At 39.1% G+C, this 21,338-nt stretch overlaps 1 protein-coding gene across 6 annotated transcripts in view; it reads left to right on the top strand.

Moving 5' to 3' along the window:
* LOC107750488 (amyloid beta A4 precursor protein-binding family A member 2-like) overlaps nucleotides 1-21,338 on the top strand; it is an 87,476-nt gene that overhangs the window by 30,774 nt on the left and 35,364 nt on the right. For all 6 annotated transcript variants that reach the window (XM_016565872.1, XM_016565868.1, XM_016565871.1 and 3 more), the window contains exon 2: nucleotides 1,194-1,232. The gene's annotated coding sequence lies outside the window, so the exon portion shown is untranslated. The remainder of the gene's footprint in view (nucleotides 1-1,193; nucleotides 1,233-21,338) is intronic.

The following is a 21,338-nucleotide window of genomic DNA, read 5'->3' as shown; positions in this document are numbered from 1 at the left end:
CTGTATTTGTGTGTGTGTGTGTTTCTGTTCTGTTTTGGTTCAGTTGCTCTGTGTTCTCGTTTACCTGTGTTCCCTTATAGTTTCTATGGTTTTTGATTGTTGATTAGTTCCATGCACCTGTTCTGTTCTTCCTCTCAGTCTTTCCATCTGTCCATAGAGCTGAATCCTCTTACTCGACTTATCACTGTGGATTTACCAGTTGCTGTTGAACTGCATTTGAAAGAGCAGCATCTGCCAGCAAGATGTCAAAAAGATGTGCAACTGTGCAAACAACGTCCTCGTCATTCATTTTCCTATTTCCCTGTACAGTTGATGCTATATTAATCATTAGTCATAAGCCTCAAAGCCTTTATTTCCTTGGGAGCTCTCTCCTGGTTAAATAAAGATGTTGTCGTCTTTTTCAGTCGATTATAGCTGATGGGAATTTTCTCCTCATTGTGTTTCGGGGCAGGTGCAGAAAATAGGGTGTGACGGTGTCACTTCACATCAGATTTGATTTTTGTTTGTCTCGGCCCGTCTGGAAGACACATGTCCCTTAGGAAATGGACAAATTTATAGGACACTTCTACAATTAGGTGTACAAATTACTGCCAAAGTCACCCAAGTCTGTGGGGGACATGTGTGGTGTTATCAGTCTTATCTAATGGCAAACATCTGCTCGTGTAGAAGCACCCCCACAGGAGAACAAGTGACAGTGTCAGGAGGAGAGGAAAGACGGAAAGACTGCTCTGCATCACTTGTCTCGGCTGGGACGTCCCTGTTTCTCCTCCTCCCTCCTTAGACTGTGCCAGAGCAGTGGCACTGTTGATTGAATCAGCCTCTTTGTGAGCTGGTGCTCAGTAATCATGGCACGCAAATCAACTCTCGGCTCCAAACAGAGTCAAAGTGTGTGACATGCCGAAGAAAACTAGCTTCCTGTTTCCCTTTAAACGCTAGATGTCATAGACATGTGTCAGTCAAACTCACTTTTATCACTCATTGATGTGGCTTTACTAAAAATCATAGATGACCCTGCTAGTAGGTTGTGTATGTGTATGTGTTGTCATTTGTCTTTATAAGATCACTGAAGTTGAGGTTCTCCCATTAGACACAATATTAATCATATATTTCATCAACAAAATGTTAAACGTTCTTTAGCAGGTGAGGACAGATTCTGTGATGTTCTTATTCATCTCTTTGTTTTTCTCTTCTAGTTTTGTGCCTGAGAGATCTCCTTCACCCCACAACAATCGGTAAGTGTCTCTTAAAATGAGAATGCTCTCTGCACAAACAGCAATCACACCAGATGGATGTCTCCCTTGTTTTGTGCGTTATGTTCAGGCCTAGACTTTTTTTTTTTAGCTTTTCCTGCACTGATTTTGAAGGAATGGATTTCAACATAATAAAATGTTATGACTTTCTGTGGAAATTTGCAGTGCTTAATACAAAATATTGTGCAGATTTGGTTTGTCTTCATATATTCTCAAACTGATAAACTGGGTTGGGCAAAATTCATAATTGGCAACAGCTCTCAAGAAGTTCAGAATTTAAGTCAGAATTTTAATTTGAATTACAGGAAGTGGAACCAACTGATTTGAGAGAAATTATGTGAAAATTAAAATAGAAAAGCACATATTGCATTCATTTATATACGTATACTCATTCCATCAAAAGTTTGGGGTAGGTATTTTTGTTGTTGTTGTTTTAGTCTCGCATGCTCACCAAAGCTGCATTTATTTAATCAGAAATCCAGTAAAAACATTGATATTGTGAAATATATTTTACAAAAAAAAATAAAATAAAAATTACAATTTAATTTATTCCTGTGATGATAAAGCTGAATTTTCAGCAGCCATTACTCCAGTCTTCAGTCTTTCTTTCAGAAATATTTCTAGTATGCTGATTTGGTGCTCAAGAAACAGTTCTTCTTATTATTAATGTTGAAAACAGTTGTGCTGCTTAGTATTTTTTTGGACCCCATGATCCCTTCTTTGGTGAATTGAAAGTTTAAAAGAACAGCATATATTTTATTTACTATACTTTTGATACTGTCACTTTTGATAAATTTAATGTATCATTGTTTCAGTTTCATTCAAAATAAATAAATAAATAAATAGTTGAACAGCAGTATAAATCGAATGCAAATTTCTAAAGGTGACATTTAAAACCAATTTTTATCTGTCTGTCAAACTTCATACAAGACTTTGTCAAACAGTCATTCAAAGTTCATCTTGACAGTCCTCTCTTTCCTGGTTATAAATTACACTTGTTGAAATTATATGAATTTCAGTGCATTTCAATTCTACTTCCATAAATTTAAATTGCAATTCTGCATTCAGTTTGCTACCTTAATTCAAACTAGGCTGCTGAATTGGAACTTAAAAAAATATTCTCAGTTCAGTTCTGAATAACGTACAACCCTGGATAACACTGTTGTCTGTTTTTAACAGCTTTCTGTATTCATGACAAAAGTGTCATTTAAAAGTGACATGCCTGGCCTTGTGCCATATAATAAGATGTGTGGATGCAGTAAGAGCTGTGGGGGAAGGGCGGCACATGCTAATCTATGCTCAGAGGCTCTGTGTTAGTGGTGGGGCTGGTGGAGGAGTGCAGTATCATGGGAAATGTCTTTGAAGATGTGATGAGGTGGAGGAAGGAGCCCAAACACCTCGCTCCTCATTATGTATTCATCCTCATTACTTACACAAATATTTCATAATGATATGTGCAGGGAAAATACGTTCTTTTAGCATTGTGGTTTTTTGAAAGGACTGTCTGAGTGGTGCAAGAAAAGGGCAGAGATGGAGACCTGTAGCGGTTTACTGGAGGCAGCGTAGGGCGGGGTCTGACCGAGGAGGCTCTTTGTGAAAGCAGTCTTCTGTTGTCTATCAACACGGGTATCAACTGACTTTTCTTCCTAATCTTGAAGGGATTATCTCTATCTTGATTTCTGTGCAAAGAAAAATCACAGTCTTGTTGGATGGGACGGGGAGGGTCGCAGAGACGTGCATTTTTTTGTCGATTAAGTCACCAATTTATTTAAATATTCTTGTAGTTAAGGGAAATTTTAGTACAGACTAAGATATTATTTATTGATGCATTTAGTATAAACATATTCAAAATTGTTGTTGTCACATTACTGACTCTGATTGTATTTGCGCCATGTAAGTATTGATCTAGTTTTGTAAAATTATGTATGCCTGTTTAGAGCAAAAACAGAAAAACGTGTTGATTATGGTTCCAACATGTCATGCTATTGAAGTCTCACAAATGTGAAGTATACATTACAGTGAAGTTCCTGGTTAATTTTAATACGGAATAACTGAAAAATGAACCAGTAAGGGAGTTGATTGTGAACAGTAGAAGTTGTGAACTTTGATTCAAACCATTTGCGACTGCTTTGTAGGGCTGCTCCCTAATAGTCGACTAACCATTAGTCGACGAGAAGAGGCTTTGTCGAACAAAATTTCATTAGTTGTTTAGTCGCAAAAAAAAAAAATTCCACACGAAGTGGCGAAATCACCCAGTCCGTGACGGACAAATCGTTAACGGCTGGTCTATGTGGTAATATAGTACATCGGGCAGGACGACCATATGCTCACCTAACATTCATCGACCTCAAATATGGCTTATCATCTGAAATATGTATGTAGTAGCAACTTTACATGGCAGCTCAATCTAATGTTAGCCTAGAAAAAAGTGCGCAGTTCACGTGTTTGTGCGGAGTGTGGAAGCTGAACAGTAGCGCGCTTGGGCTACTGCATGACAGATGGAGGCGCCGGTGCGATCATTTGCTCTTAAAATACTTCGTAATTTTTGGTCATACAGATAAGAGTAATGCATCTTTTGTATCCGTAAAGACTCTATGTTTGCACTCAGAATAACAACGAAATGTTGCGCTTTTGTTAAATAATTAAAGCAAACAGGATGCGCTTTCTGCCGTCTCGGTCTGTGAACTTGAGCGCGTCACTACGAAACTCTGTGTATTCTTGCCTTATTACAGACATGAAAAATATATCTATAGAGAGTGAAACTTTTAAATGAACCAATTCAAATAGAAAACAAATATTCTAAGATTATGTAATCCGTATGAAACATGCATACAGGTGCATACTGTGGAGATGACTTAAACCGAAATGAGATCTCTTAAACCGAAAACAGAAAGCACTAGTGTAACAATAAGTTATTAAAACGTTAATGCAGTGTACTTGCTGTTTTTCCCTAACACATTCATAATTATTATATTTGCCGGTGCGCTGTGGCAAGCCTTTTTTTGCGCTGTGGCAAGCCTTGAGCGCTTATTAGGCTATAGGCAATTAAAGGGTCATTATTATGATTTATATGGTTTATTAATAAAAGTGCGACTACTAGTTGACTAATGCTTAAAATGAACGACTACTAGTCGACCAGAAAAAACTTTAGTCGAGGGCAGCCCTACTGCTTTGTGAATCTTTTAGACTCTTTTAGATCTTATAAGAGTCATTTTTGGAGTTGGACATCACAGAAACACTGGATGATTTGCTGATATTTCATGAAACCGCATATAAACACTCACAAGTTTTTCAGATTTTTGTATTATTGCTGCACATTTTTTATGTGCCTGTTTTTTAAGGGGCACATCACAGGCCAAAATCAAAGTATGTTCCTTTATTTCTCTTATACTGCATGTCCTCATGACTTTGTATATACCCTGAAATGTTATTGGTTCTTGTTGATTGTAAATTAGTGTCATTGTTTTGCAGAACACTGATTCTGTTGCTCTCCGCTGTGTTTCTCGGGACTTGTGCTTTATTCAGAGCACAGCATCAGTAGGTGGGGAAATGTAGCATTTGATGAAATGTGTTGCTGCCCTTGGTCTTACAAATCAAGCAATAATGGAAGCATTTGCATACAGATGGAGACAAAAATGCAAAACGTGCTGGTGTTTCCTGCTGTGCTGCCTCGTGCCCTTTCTAGCATATTGTTTTGATGGATGGAAATTGGAAATGGAGGCATGCAGACTACCCTCCTCCAAAGACTTTCATTGAAGAACTGACAATACTGTAACACTGCTTCAGTGTTAGATTAGTGTTTTAGCCTTCAGTTTGGGAAGGGAAAATGCCTAATGAAATGGTTTTGTGTATTGAAGTTCTGTTTCGATTTTCTTGACTAGGTTGTGGTTCTCAGGTGTGTCTTGTTTCGTGATGTGCTGCATTCAAGCTTTCCTGGGAAGTTATGAGTTTGGAAATCATAATAATGACATGATGTGCATTCAACTGATTATGGTTGGAATAAAATTGACTCGCTGGACAATTTCATGTTCGTCTCTCGCTTTTTCACTTAGAGGCAAAGACAGGAAGCTTTTTTAGCGCTAATGCAAAATAATGAAGAGCAAATTATGTGCTCTGTGTATTTTATCATTCTCAAGCTGCCACAGAGAATGGAGGAGGAAATGTTGTTTAGTCTTTTCTGGCAAGCTTTATTGCTATTCTTCACCACCTTGGTTACTGTTGTAAGTCAGACAAGCTTCACAGTACAGTACATCCCATTGGAATGAAGTGGAAATTTCTGTGAGCTGTGTGATTTTCTGAAAAATCTCATAAAGTGGTCAAATATGATTAGATATCATTCTTATACGGGTTGGGTTATATGTAGACATTGCAAAGCATTTTATGCGCCATTGTTCTGTAAAGAAATGTTCAATTATACAGTAACTTGATGGAAAACTGTGGTGACTTTGACTTTTCAACTTCTAAACATTTATTTAAAGATTTTGAAAAGAAAAACTACTGTTTATGTCTTCTTCTCTGGATACCTTTCCATTGATACCATTGCTTCTTGTCTTGTTATCGCATTTACCCTTGTGTCTTTATCCTTCATGTTTTCCTTGTCCTTTGTCAGGTCTTTTCCTATTTAGGCTGCGTGTTTGGTTAGATAATGCTTTAATTATCCTTTATAAATAATAAAACTGCTTTTAGATCCTCTAACTCTTGCTGGTGTGAGTAAACATTACACCTTAATGTGCTGCTGTTGTTATTTGATTACATTATATTAACCTAATAAATGAAATGAAAACATCTTCCTATCCTTATGAAACATCTGTTCAACATTATAACCGGTGCAAACTGGTTGTGACTGAAACATCCTCAAGGGGGATTTTGCTTGGACAGACACATTTTTCCTCTCTCTTTTCAGTTTCTTTGCAGTGTGTTGTGTGATTGGGTTTGGGCAAGCTCATGATTGATCAAGTGCAAAAGAGGATTAGCGGATGCAGAGAGAAGGGATTCAATTCAAACTGTGCTCGCTTCGCTTATGGCAGTTAGCCATCCTGCCGAATGCAGTGAAAGAGTGAGACAGTGTTGTGATTCACCCTCAGATCTAAACCGAGGCTCATAATCTTCTTCAGATAGTTTCAATCCATCAGCATCAAACTGACAGAGCACCCAGGAGGGCAGCAGCCATGTTGGACCCCAACAAACACCAGCCTGCTGTTAAAAACCATGGGTTTGACTGTTTTTTTTTCTCTTGTGCTTAGACCAGTGACGGTATGAGTTCTCATAAAAAAAGTCTTTAAAAGGCTCAGAAAGGATGTAAAAAAAAGCAGATCTGGCTATTTAATGAACAGGAGCCATGAAAAGCCTCAGTGTAAACTGATGATACGCTCCCCAACAGTGATGATAGGCCCTTAATCCGTTGCATTTGGTGCAGAGCAGTCAGTTTGAATGTGGAGAGAACAGGAAGTTTCTGTCGCTTTGCCGTCACACATGCTTTCACATGCATACAGAATCAATTCACAGGCTGTAGGATGGCTTATTACTGATGCCTTATAGAGAAACATACCCTCAGCTGCCTGCTTGATTTGTCATTTTGTTATAGTTAAAGATAATGTACCTTAAAACAGCATCCTTAGATGCTGAACGTTTCGGTGTTGCTACTCTTGAACTAACCAGATGATCTCTCTGTGTGCTGGATTTAGATGCTATCCGTGTTGTGATCAAGTGCAATTTGTATGCGGGGGTGTGTTTACAAGTATATACAGTATTTGTTCTGGCAGACTGTCATATTCTTTTTGATATCATTTTGTTAGTCATTAAGGCCATTTGGTTTCATTCAGAACATAAATGTTGCTCCAAATGAATCCAGTCCATCGAGTGTACTTTGAGCAAACAAAACAATAATTAGATTTTTTTGCTACGAAATGTAATCTTTTTCCCCTTTATCAAACTTGTTGATGCCAAATCCTCCCAAAATATGATTATCCCTTCCTAAAGTATAATATTTTTGTGTAAAGACACGTTGTTTCCTGAAATTAAATTATTGGCTTTTATATTCTCACTGAACTATTGAAAATTATTAAAATATTAATTTGATATTAGGCTGATGGTATATTTTTTTCTGGTTATTATTGATAATGTTAGATAATTAATAATGTTCACTATCACTTTTATCTTTATTAATAATGATAGGTTCTTATTACAAATTGTGAAACATATAGTAAAACCTTGGGTCAACAAGTTAATTTGAGTACTCTAAAGTGCAAGTTGTAGGTAATTTTTTTCAAATTACATGAAAAGTATTTAATAAATGAATTAATAAAACAAGTCAGCTGACTAAGTTTTCAGATACGGCTCTGTAGACCCACTGTTCTGCAATCAAAATCACTTGTAAATGAGTCACTTGTAAATTACACAAAGGTGTGTTGAATCAGGATGGAATGGAACTAAACTTTGGAGGACAGTGAGTCTTCATGGAGCAGTTTTGAAGACCTCTGAAGACTGCTCTCAGTATCCTATTACAGCTTTAGTCTCAAAACTCAGACAGAAAGCTGCTGAGGCACTTTGTGATGTCAGCCTGTCATGGTAATCCAAAACCTAAAGGATGATGGGCGAAACAGCCTGCTTATGTAGATAAGAGAACACTGCTTCTTCTATGAGAACCCGTTTTACAACAGTCTCTGTCTATGCAGATCACACTATATGTTAGAAAGCACCATTGTAGCATGAGCGTCGCTAGGCCATTTTTAGGGGGCTATAGCCTCAGCCCCCCTAAAATTTTGCGATTAGCTCCATAAACTGTACACAAATTTGTGATCGCCTCAGTCCCCTTTAAATTTCATATGAAAGCGGTGGCAGACTTCGATCGACTCTTCCCCGTCTTTCAGCTCGTTCTTCAATCCGCAGACCGCGGCGGCGCAGAGCGAGAAACAGAGGACAAAGTGTGTGTTTAACGATAGATTGTTATAATATCTGCATCTGTGCAGTTCTGTTCTTTGTCATAAATACAGTTTACAAAATATCAATCGGTTCCCCATCTACTGTAGCCTAAGTTTTCACTGCGTTCACCCCTCATCACACCACAGCTGTTTCCTCCAGTCAAAATGAAGTACATTTGAACGCATACTTTATAAAACGTTCATGTTGCCATTTTCATTTGAAAATTTAACTTTCAATGTAATACATTTTCCAGTGCACGTGGCAAAGAGGTTTGCATACTTGAGCTATGAAAAGAGGGTTGTACTAGAAATGCAAACAGTAAAATTTTGTGTGTGTACAGTAAACAGGTGTTTGTGTGAGATCATGAAGACTTGTATTTGGCTTATTCAGTTATATGTTATGCCTATCTATGCAATACAGTGGAATACTGCACTTTTTGGTATATAAATTTAGCATACCACCCCTATTAGTCAAACATTTTTTATTATATATATATATATAAAATCCCAAACTTTTGAACGGTAGCGTATACAAATGTGTAAATAAAACAATCAAGTGAATCAAAAATTAATTTAAAATGCATGAACTGTGTATCAGCAGTGTCTTGCCTTATTGGCGTGTTTGTCCATGGTGTTAAGCATGACCTCAGTTCCTTTACTGAAGTATTGTACAGCCTCCATGCCTGTGTGAATCTGCCCCAGGTACATGTACTTACTGTGTAAACCTGAGCCACTCTCTCTTAGTAGGGTGACCATATGGGCCATTTTTACGGGACGCACCCTTGCCAGGATTTCTATATTGCCTAAAATATCCAGTGCTGTTTGCACTGTGCAGATCGATCGTTGTATGACATTATGTCACGAGAGCTATAGAGAGCACGCTTCATTCATCCGATCCAGATTTCCTTGTAATTCAACTCTATCCTGCTCCAGTAGATCAATGTCATCTGCAAATTTGAGGTTGTTGATCTTGTACCCATGGACTGATATTCCAGTGCCATTGTCTCTTACCGAGTCCATTACTCTCTCGAGGTACGAGATGAATATAGTTGCCGATATCGGATCCCCTTGTCTTGTTCCGACCGTTGTTTTAAACCAATCGCCCATTCTTCTGCCCCTGATCTCCAGTTCCTCTTCTATGTCCTCTTGTCCAAGCACCATTGTCATTATCTTTTCGATGTTGATCTGTAATCCTGCGGCCTCCCCTGCTTCATTGATCCGATCTATCGACTCCATATGACTTGAGTGTTGCCCAAGTGACGTCCTGTTTGATGGAGTCGAATGCTTTTCGGAAATCAATTAAACAGTTGATGATGTGTCGTCCTTTACGTTTCACCTTCTCTGCCATAAGCCTTAGAATCAGGATTTGATATGTCGTGCATCTGTCTTTCCTGAATCCGGCCTGCTCCTCTGACAGATGTGGTTTCATTTGCGCTTTCAGTCTCTCCAGTAACACCATCATCAATACCTTACCCACCCCAAGTGACGTCCTGTTTGATGGAGTTGAATGCCTTTCGGAAATCAATGAAACATTTGATGATGTGTCGTCCTTTACGTTTCACCTTCTCTGCCATAAGCCTTAGAATCAGGATTTGATATGTCGTGCATCTGTCTTTCCTGAATCCGGCCTGCTCCTCTGACAGATGTGGTTCCATCTGCGCTTTCAATCTCTCCAGTAACACCATCATCAATACCTTACCCATGTGACTTAACAGAGCAATTGTCCTGTAGTTGCTGCATTCTGCCAAGTCTCCTTTCTTTGGTATTGTGACAATGGCTGACTTTGCCCATTCCTCTGGTACTCTCCCTTCCTGCCATATCTGATTACAGATTGTGTGTATCTCTTCTGTAACTTTTTCTCCTCCAGCTTGTATCATTTCTCCGGTTATGTTGTTGATTCCTGGGCTCTTACCTTTCTTTAACCTTTTCACCACTTCTGACACTTCCTCATATAGAATGTAGTGCATTTCATCTTCATTGGGCGGTGGTGAGATTTGGTCTAGTTCAGTTATGACGGTGTCACTGTTACCCCTATCAGTGTACAGACCACTGCAATATTCTGTCCACCTTTTCTTAACTTCTGCTTTATCTTGTAACATCTTACCATTCTTGTCCTTGATGGCTGACTGCTTCGGTTTCCACGCTCGGTTTATCTGGTTGATGAGCTTATATGCCTCTCTGATTCTGTTGTCTCCTGCAAGCCTCTCAATATCCTGGCAGTGTCCTTGTAGCCACTCCTCCTTGTCTGTCCTTGCTGCTTTCCTCACCACATTGCACATCACTCTGTACTCCTTCTCCCTCTCCTCCGATTCTTGTCTTCTCTGTTTCATCTCTCTTTTCGTCTTTGCCAGTTGTAGTGTGCGTTCCGTGATCCACGGTTTGTTTTGCTTACACACTGTTGGTAAGACTTCCCTCACAGATGATTGTATCGCTTCATTCAACCGTCGAACTCTGTCATTTAGTTCCACTGGCTGCGATGGTGAGTTTGCAAGTCTTTGCTCCACTTTGTCCTTAAACGCTGCCCGCACCATTGCATTACCAAGTGCATCGATGTTCCTTCTTGGTTCATGTCGTTGTTGTCTCGTTGTCCTTTTCAGTCTTAGCTTCAGTTTGCACATCACCAAACTGTGGTCTGAGGAGATGTCTGCTACTTGGAATGTTCTGCAAACACGCACTGCAGTTTTCCATCTCCTGTCTACCAGCACCAAGTCATGTTGGTGTACTTGCCATCGGGTGCCATCCACATCCACTTCCTGCTGTCCTTCTGCTGGAATCTAGTGTTGGTGATCAGTAGATCATTCTTAGATGCAAATTCCAGTAGCCATTGCCCTCTATCATTGCGCTGTCCATGTCCGCTGTGACATCCCATCACCTGCTCCCAGCCCACGTTATCCGTTCCAACCTTTGCATTCCAGTCGCCGATCACAATTTTCACATCCTTCTTTGGCAACTCCTCTGTGATGTGCTCCAGCTGCCCGTAGAACGTTTCGACCTCTTCCTCTGTACCGTCTGAAGTTGGTGCATAAACCTGAATCACTGCAATGTTCAGAGGTGTTCCGTTGAACCTGGCCACTATGATACGAGAGCTTACAGGGTTATACCCGAGTAGCGCATCTTTCGCTCGCTTGCTAAGCAAGAAACCAACTCCCCTCATGTGAGTTTTCTCTTCTCCTGACCAAATCACTTCTCCTCCATTCAGCTCTCCCACACCTGTCCAGCGCATCTCTGCCAGTCCCAATATATCGCACTCATATGGTGTCATTTCCTTGCGTAACAGCTCCAGTTTGCCAGGACTTCTGAGAGTCCGTAAATTCCATGTACCTATCTTTAGGAAGTCTATTGCTGCTTTGAGTTTATTTTCTCCTTCTCCTTCTCCTTTTCCTTCTACTCCGGTAGCTAACTTTTCAACCCAGCCCCGGTTTCCCAGCTGAGGACGCGGACCTTGTATAGCCGGGCGATGTCCGAGCCAGTGTGTTCCTGTTTGTTTGGTTGTCATTGTGCATTGGATTTCATTCGTCTTGTTTCTTTTACAGGTGGCAGTATCTGCACCCCACCACCCAACCCTCCTCCTTTATCCGGGCTTGGGACCGGCACAGTCACCTGCGGCGGAGTTCCATGTTGTATTCCATGTTCCTGGAGAACCGTACGGTTCGATTTTTTCCCGCCGCTCCCCCCCTAATATATATATATATATATATATATATTATACCCTCATTGGGGGCTGAGCCCCCCTAAAATAAAAAATCCTAGAATCGCCCCTGCCTTGTAGCATGTCTTATTTTTTTTATATATATTTTTTTGTAAGCGGTAAGACACTGTTACACCATTTGATGACTGAAGATTCATGGGCGCCCTATTTATTTGGCTCTGACCTGTTTTTCCCCAAAGACTGATATGACTCAGCTAGTCTGATCTGCTTTTCAACCCTAAGGCATTCTGCGCTTTAAAATAATACATTATACTGAAAGCAGACACACAATCTGAAAAAAATACGCTCTTTTCATCTTGAACCTGCCAGAGTTCAGTCCGAAATAAGTGTTGAGAGGCAACCTGGAAGAACAGCGCTGACAATCTGACCCATCATCCTTTGAAGATATGATATCTCCTCACACTGTTACATGTGAAAATGTGTACCTAATATGAACCTTAAAATTACTTTCAGTGCTATAACCTAATGTAGCCAGATTGATTCTGTCATATGAAATAACTTGAATAAAGTAATTTAATTTAAAAGACATGAAGCTCATTCTTAGGATATCTGACAAAACCATGCATATATCGGTCAAAAAAGAAAATTAGAGGCAGTTTAGTTATAAAACCGCTTATTTTTTGAGGAAAAGTGCTTTTCTAAAACATGTTTGACATGTATTTTATTCAATTCTAAGCAATTTCAGACACATTGAAGACAGATTATTTTTTGACCTACATATGCAGTTTAAGAGTAAAAGTTCTGATTGTACAAGAGCCTAAATGTAATTCAATTAATTTTTTAAGCCAAACTACACTGAAATTTCTTATCCATACAGATAATGTGGGCAGAAGGTAGCATGCAACACAGAGTGTGCTGAAAACACCGTCTTAAAATAGCTCTAAATCATGCATTATTCGTACTGCGCGCACAAGGCCTGTCAGACTGTGTATTGCATGTTTATGTTTGCTCTCACACCCTCAGTTCTTCAACAGACCCTCAGTTTCTGAACTCATTTCTTGGCTATAGTGTTTATTTTTGAATTGACTTATGTTGCTGCGGTGTCCCAGCGGTGAGAAATATGAGGAGGAACACTCTGTTCCTCTGTCCTTTGGGACTCGCTGTTTCGCGGGGCGATGGATACGGATAGTGTGCCGATGGTAGCGTTTTGGTGCACCGGGTGATTTTGGCCCTCTTGCCTGTATCCTTTCTCTCTTTTTCTGTCCTGCTGGGTCCCCTGGGGCTGGTCAGACCTCCACAACCTCTGAGAACAGAACAGGGATTTTAACCTCACTTTCATACAGCTGCATGGCACGTTACTGTATGGTAATATTAAATGAGTGCTGAAGAAACATCTGCATTGTGCAGGATAAATATGATATACAGTAATTCAGCTGTTAAGTCATGATGCAAGTCAAACTGTATCTGGGTCCAAGCTCCTACATGTTTTAAATGAGAACACTGTCTTGACAGCCGTTTATGAGCATTATTTACTGTGTATCACACATTTAAGTTAAGCATTTTAAAAACGAACTGTGGCCATAGGCTTACAGCGTCCTGGCAGTTTTATTTTAGTATCACAGGGATTAGAGTTTTTGTTAATATTAACAAACAAGCTCAACTAAAAACAGAATGACTCTGCTTATCTCTACTCAATCCTCATATGCGTAGCTCTCCTAGAAATAACTTGGAAGATGTGTGCAAAAATCTGCCTACACATCAACCCTGGTTGATGAGCGTAGTGTCTTTGTGTCATTTGCAGCCTCATGAATATTTAATGAGCTGAGCCTGTCAGTGGGTGGAGCTTTTCCATGTTTCTCTGCCTCAGCGCTGCATTATCTCTGAGTTTAACCTTCCCGGTTCAACCACCTCATCACCCTGAGCGTCGACCGATTCCCCCAACCCTGTCGACTTTTAATCAACTTCCTTTCGGCATATGAAAAGTTCATTTGGTGTTACTGGGAAAAAAGCAGAAAACTCTTACAAATCTATCATGGATGTGTTTTATCTGAAGGCAGTTCCACAAAAGGTGATTTGGTTGGTATGCTCTCCATTTTTTAACATCACTTTATAATGAAGAATTATTGGTCATTATTGACCCACAAATACCCGTGCTGTGGTGGTTGCTGGTCAGTAAGAATGCAATTGGCTGTTTGTGTTTTTGTGGCAATTTGTTACTGCTCGATAAGTATATTCATCAAAGAATCGTCCATTACTGCTGATATATTAGAGATGCTGCCATAATGAGGGTGCGCTGTAATGTTACCCTGCTTTAGAAATCTGTATTCAGCAGCAAGCACAGGTGCCATAATGACTCATACATCATTTGTCTAGCAAAGGTCATGGCCATCATTTATATGAGGGCATGTGGAGTACACCATGGGAATGTTATTGGGTGGTTTGATTGATTCTCCCAGGCAAAGCAGTCCAACTTAACCTGTAATAGCAAGTAAAGCTGGATGGTTTCCCTCAGCAAGTTCTGCTTCTCACTATTTCAGTGCATCTACTTATTCTCTCAGACATCTAGTTTTATTGCAGTCTTATTGTGTTCTGTATCCCAGTGCTGTACTAATACTAAAACTAATGTTAGGGGCTCATAAAAGGAAGATTCATAAAGACTAAATATAGATTGTTGCATCCAAAATGGGGTTCATGTCATAACGCTGCTGCTAATGGTGATATATGCTTAATTTTGTGCTTTCGCTTGTGTTTTGATTGCATAAACGCAGCAAATATGGAATATTAGGGAAGAGCAAATAAGATGGATCAGAGTGCCCATGGCTGTTTGGAAGGTAAACTCGGTGGTCTTGATTTGCTGCTTCACACACTAGCTCCATTTTTGCATTTCCGCTTCTCTCCCCCTCTCTGGCTCCTTCCACTTCTCCCTCTTCTTGTTGTCAACCCCGTCTCTCTCCTTTTCTCTCTGGAGGCACTGAAGGGTCTGCTCCCAGCTGCCACAGCCCAGATGGCTGACAGGAGGCAAACCATCTACTGCAATGGCGGCTTTGTCTTGTGTGCTTGTTTGAATGTGTTGCGAATGAAGAAGAGAAAGAAAATATATTTTTGTATGTATGTAATAATTATAACTTTTATTTTGCATGCGATTAATCGTTTGACAGCACTAATGTATAGATACACACATGCATGTATATATTTCAGAAAAATATGTTATGTTTATATATTAAATATATTATAATATAAATTTTATGAATATAAATTTAAACGTAAATATTTTCAAAATATATATACTGTATGTGTGTTTACTAATATATACATAATAAATATACAACACACACATTAATTATGCAAACAAAAACTTTTATTTTGTATGCGATTAATCGTGATTAATCGTTTGACAGCACTAATATATATATATATAGATATATAATTACATACATACTGTACATATGCACATAATGAATTATATATATATATATATATATATAGTCATTATGTGCATATGTATTAGGGGTGGGAATCACCAGAGTCCTCACGATACGATATTATCACAATACTTGTGTCACGATACACTGTTATTGTAGTTTTAAATATATTGCGATATTCTGCGATATATTGCAATTTATTACATTTTTCCAACTTCAAATTATGTCCCCAAAGGAAAACTTTGACAACATCTGTTTTAACTAAAAATAAACATTTCTCAGTTTGTTTATCTCACTTCAGTTTTATTGTTTCCTGTCAGCGCGTTATTTGAGCGGACTTTGCTTTTCCGGTGAGCATGAGCGGTACACGAGCGGTACACATTCATAGATCGGAATACTGAGCGGAGCGTCAAACCGCACAGTGACGAGGAGAGTGAAACATGCGCGCTGAACACTGCCGGGCGGGGCAAATCCTTGTTTACAAATCCGAAGTAAGTCCATACATCCGATTTAAAGCGGACGGGGCTTTCCTGATAACTTTCGGCGATGCCGCCCTCTTTATTTTACTAACTTACTGCATGCTGAAGGTGACCCAGCTGACCTCACCAGAAAAAAACTCAACACCACCATCTAGTGGATTGTAAAGAAATTGATTTTATTATTCTACCAAATAGTATAATAAAAGATCGATACTTGGCGTCCGTGTATCGATACAGTATTACCGCTGAAAATATCCCGATACTATGCTGTATCAATTTTTTCCCCCACCCCTAATATGTATATATGTATGTAATTTTATAAATTAAAGATCCATTAGATTGAGATTTTCTTGCTCCTCACTCGAAGCAAAAATAACACACATGTATGTATTTTTAATAATGTATTTGTAATAATTATAATACATAATATGCATTATAAAACTGTTATTTATTAGTTTAGATTTATTTTATTTTTATTTATTTATACCTGTGTGTAATAATGTTTAAGTTTATGGACATTTCCTTTAACCCTGAGACACAACACAATGCAGTGCATAATTAGAAATACAGGTAAAACACCTGTGAAAAATCAATAGAGATTTTTGAAAGTATAGTACAGTATACAGTATATAATGTACATTTATTATGAAATTATAATACATAATACAGTATATTTTGTCTTTATTTAATACAACAGTTCAATGAACAAGAAGTTAACTTTTGTTGGCTCCAAAAATAGACTTAACCCAATCCCCACCCCTAAACCTAACCTTACCCATAATTTATTCCTAAAATCAGTGGGAAATGATAACTGATTAACAATGGTGAAGAAGCACCTAACCCTGATAGTAAGCCTAAAACAGATATTTCCTGAAAAGTTATCTCTCAATTCTGATTTTTTGATTGGAATGATGTTCCAGGATCAACAAGGATGTTGATCCAGGAACATGTTGTACTTGGTCAAATCACGCTCACCATCTTTTGTCTCAGACAATTGCTTTTTTTTTCTTCTTTTCCAATGAAAATAACCCCAAAAGAAGCCAGATCTACTCCACTCCACTTTGAGTTTTCCCTGTCCTGTTCCCTGTTCAATGGTGAGAGAACTGAAAAAAGATGCGCCGACTTTCAAATAATATGCTCTTCACTCCAAGCAAAACTCACATACTCTGTAATGCTGTGAACACAGGCAAGCAGAGTGATACAAACAGTGAAACGTACCAGTTCACTCACTGACTCACTGACTGACTCACTCACATACTCAAGCAGCACTACCACTCCCTGCCAAGATGTCCTTCCACTCTTTTCCTCTTTTCATTTGCTCTCTGATTCTCTATTCACGTCATATTTGAGGCCATCTGTGGCTTCCCCCTGTGCTTTGCTCGAAGGCATGGCACTGAAGGTAGTGTGGACAGCGCTGGACTGGCCGGTATTGTTGCCCGCTGGTCAATTTTACTTGTGAGTGACTGAGCCAGACCCTCAGCAGGTGTTCAAAGAGAGAAACACACAACTCAATATCCAATGTTTCCCATACCATCTGTGAGATGTGCTGCTTGTCTGTGTTTTAGGGGAAGAGAACGTGTGTCTATGTGTTTATGTGAGCTGAATCACTACTGTCAAAACTTCTTGCCTTGTGGATGTTGTAAGTGGTTGTTAGGCTGTTGCCAATGTGTTTTGAGGGTTTTTAGAATGATTCTGTGTAGCTTTAAAGGTGGGGTAAGCGATTTTTCAAAAATGCTTTAGAAAACTGATTCGGGCCGAATAGCAAAACAAACTTGTAGCCAATCAGCAGTAAGGGGCGTGTCTACTCATGATGTGGAGGAGAGAGCGTTTAGTGCACAGGACGGACATTAGCGAGCCGAGCGACAGAAAGATAGAGATGGCGGATAAAAAACAAAAGAGGAAAACGTCTGCGGAACAAAAGAAGGCTTAAGGCAAGAAGTAGGACCATGTAATCGGATCAGCTTTCCAGCGCTGGAGAGAACTCAAGGAGCGGAAGGCCTGCGATCAGACGCCGAGGTTGCTTTGTTTCTTCTCGATAGGTGAGTAACACCGTGTCTGCGCCGCAACAGCTAAAGTCTGTCTAGTACACTGGACGCGACAAAGCGACCGTTGAAAATCATTTGAAATTTGTGTCAGTACGTTATAAATAGAATGCAGCAGCAGTTTTCTGTCGGGGATTTGTCGTATCGTGCCACGCCGCATCCAGTGTAGACCATAGCAAATGTCAACATTGGCTACCAGAAATCGCTTACCCCACCTTTAAGGGGTTCTGGGTGGTTGGTGGATTATGATCCACTCCTCACACCAAGTGCTAAAAGTCTGGATTGTGTGGGCAGGTTTTCACTTGCATGCTAAAAATAGGGAGCTGTTATAATGGAAACAGAAAGAATTCACTTGTATGTTGGAAATTACAACCATGTAAACATGTTTACCCGGAGTCTCTCTACAGTATGTGGAATAATTGGATGGACAATTTGATATGGTTCTATATTGTATACGAAACATCTTTATTTTCAAATGCATACTTCAGTTCTGCATAATTATCTCCCTCCTGTGTGAACTTTACACAATGTTAAGTGTTTGCCATGTAAACAGCTGTTATGTGCTCTGCACCGCAGCTCCTGCGGACATAAAAGGTTTACTCAAAAACGAAAATGCTGTCATCATTTTCTGATCCTCATGTCGCTCCAAACCTGTATGACTTTCTTTCTTCTGCTGAACACAAAAGATGATATTTTCAAACTCAGAAGGGTCTAAACAGCTTTGGACCCCACTGACTCATTGTGTGGGGGGAAAAACATACTTTTTTGGAACGACATCCACAGAAGAAAAAAAGTCATACGGGTTTGGAACAACAGCAGGGTGAGTAAATGTTATTTAGGCGAGCTATCCCTTTAACTCTTACACAAAATATTACAATGAAATGACATGTTTTTCTAGTTTCAAATGTAAAGTAGAAAGAATAGAGAGTACATACAAGTGTGTAAGGCAGCAGCAGCAGCTCACATAATCACCATAGAGAGAGTTATGTGGTTTTCTGTGTTTTATTAGGGGTGCGATTATCTTAGCTATATAATTTGGAAGAAAATGTAAAAGGATGAAGGCTAAATGAGCTGCCTGGGTCTGTCATGTAATGAGGCTTCTGCCTGGATGTGTCTCCACGCTTACATTTAATCTGAGTAGTCTGATTTTCTTTCTTAGGATCTCTCTTACTTTCTTCTCAGATCAGAGAATTGTTTTTAAGTACATTTCTTTTAAAATTCTTGAACATCATCATCATTATTAATTTGTTTATTTAGGTTAGATTTTTTTAATTAGCTTAATCTCTTCAACAGTTTAAGTATGCTTTTATACAGTTGTCTGTGTTTTCATCCAGTTGGTGTGACTTCTTGGTGTGAACATTTAAACAGTTATTGCTGCCAGCACCAGCAGGCATGTGTAAGGACAATTATTAGCAGGTGATTTGCTTGTGGGCTTTCAGGGAGGACAGATACAGAGGGAGCGAGAGAGAGGGCATGCAAGTGAGTGTGGTTTAGCTGAACCCATTCACACAGCTAGCTATTTCATTAACACATTACCCTTGGGGGGCTTAATTATAACTGTAACATGCTAACCCATTTCTGCCTGAAATTTTTATTTAGAATAATAGAAGAATTCTGAAATCATGTTATGTTCATAATTATGAACTATTTTTAGTGTTTTTTAAGGGAAAAAAAATCTCCCATTAAAGAAAATTCTAAAATAGGAAATCAATTCTAAAAAATATAATCAGACTAACCCATTTCAGTTTGAATCATCCTTCCACTCATTCTTCTGTTGATGCATGTTCTCCTTTTGAAGATTTTTTGCCATTTATTCATAATAACAGAATATTGAAATCCTTGTTATTTTCTAATTCTGAGCTATTAAACTGTGAATTTAACTTAAAGGGCTAGTTAACTCAAAAATGAAAATTCTGTCATTAATTACTCACCCTCATGTCGTTCCAAACCCGTAAGACCTTAATTCATCTTCGAAACACAAACTAAGATATTTTTGATGAAATCCAAGAGCTTTCTGACCCTCCATAGACAGCAACTCGTCTCTTATGTGTCAGTATTCGATGTGCGTTCACCAGAGAACCACAACGCATATGTTATTGTTTTCTCTGGAACACAAAAGAGGAACCATAAAAGTAGTCCATATGATACATACAAAACCGTGATAATATTGATAATCGTGATAACTTTGGTCACTATAACCGTGATATGAAATTTTCATACCGTTACATCCCTAGATACATGATCTATTTTCCACTCTATATGACCTGTTGGACTGTAGAAAACATACGGGTTTGGAACAACATGAGGATGAAAAACCGACAGTTTTTATTGTTTAGCGATCTATTCCTTTAAAACTCTAGAATATCAAGCATGTGATTTAGGAATACAGTGTTCTTGCATTGTCTTTCTCACACTGCACACTGTTGAAATGCATTTGGACCTTGTTTTGACCCACCACCGTGATGCCCACCAGTTAGCCATTATTCAGAGCTATGAATGCTGGCGGTGCTCTCCAACAAAAGAGTGTTGCCGTGGTGATTTGGAGAGGAGGCTGGTCTGGTGGTCTGGCCTTGGAGGAGGTTTGGGGTACTGATAGTCCAGGAAATAAGCACTCCCCTCCCTGCAGTGAGAGCGAGAGACAGACGAGCACACACCTAGAATCTCAATGAGAGAATGGTGCTTTCTCCTCGCAAGGAGAGTCAGAATACTGAAGCACAAAGCAAAACCCCAGAGTGCTGCTCTGCAGGGAGGAGTTTCCAATATCTTCTCTAATGTTTGTCTTCAAAATTCATCACAGATTCAGGTTTCATTTATGAAAGATGAAGTACAAAGTCCAACAATATTCTACAGATTAAAAAGGAAGTAAACTCAATGTTACCTATAAATCATAACAACCATGAAGTGTGCCATTGGATATGACTGAACCCTCATGTCTTATAAAGTGCCAACAGATTAAAAGTACATGCTGGGTGAATTAAGTTTTAATAATGGCTTATGAACAGACAGGAGGAAGATACATTGTAAAGCTATCCTCTCAGTCAGGGTGTTATTGTAATCTCCATATTCATACATTATGTGCCCCAGTTCTCTTTCACTCGGCTTCTGAGAGTTAGAGGTGAAACTGAAGTCTTGACTGACCAAACTAGCAGTTGAAAATGAGAAATGAAAGCGGTTGGGAGTGGGGGACAAGGTGAGCTGTAATAAAGGTGATTCAGACAGTTCTGATGCATAAGGTCCACACATGCTGCGCCTCGGTTTCCTACATGGAAGACTTTTATTCAGAATACCGTGAGCAAGAGTGGCTGCACAGCGGGATTTCTGCCTATCCTCTTGAAAAGAAGAAGTTCCTCTATCAGTATGTTCACAGTGGATCCTGCATGTCTTGCTTTTAACTTTTTTATTTTTTTCTAATCTTTATGTTACTCTATTATCGTTCACTTTTTATTGCAAAAAGATGTGTTCTTATATAAAATTATTAGATAAGTTCATCCTTATTACACTAATATCTTTCTCTGACAGAGAAGTACTTGGGCAACATCACTGTGGCTGGATTCACAAAAAGAAAAGAAATTTCAT

Source organism: Sinocyclocheilus rhinocerous, unplaced genomic scaffold (assembly GCF_001515625.1).
Source record: "Sinocyclocheilus rhinocerous isolate Xijiao unplaced genomic scaffold, SAMN03320098_v1.1 scaffold19, whole genome shotgun sequence".
NCBI classification, from domain to species: Eukaryota; Metazoa; Chordata; class Actinopteri; order Cypriniformes; family Cyprinidae; genus Sinocyclocheilus; species Sinocyclocheilus rhinocerous.
Note: the sequence above shows the minus strand (reverse complement) of the source record. Positions and strands in the feature narration are given on the sequence as shown.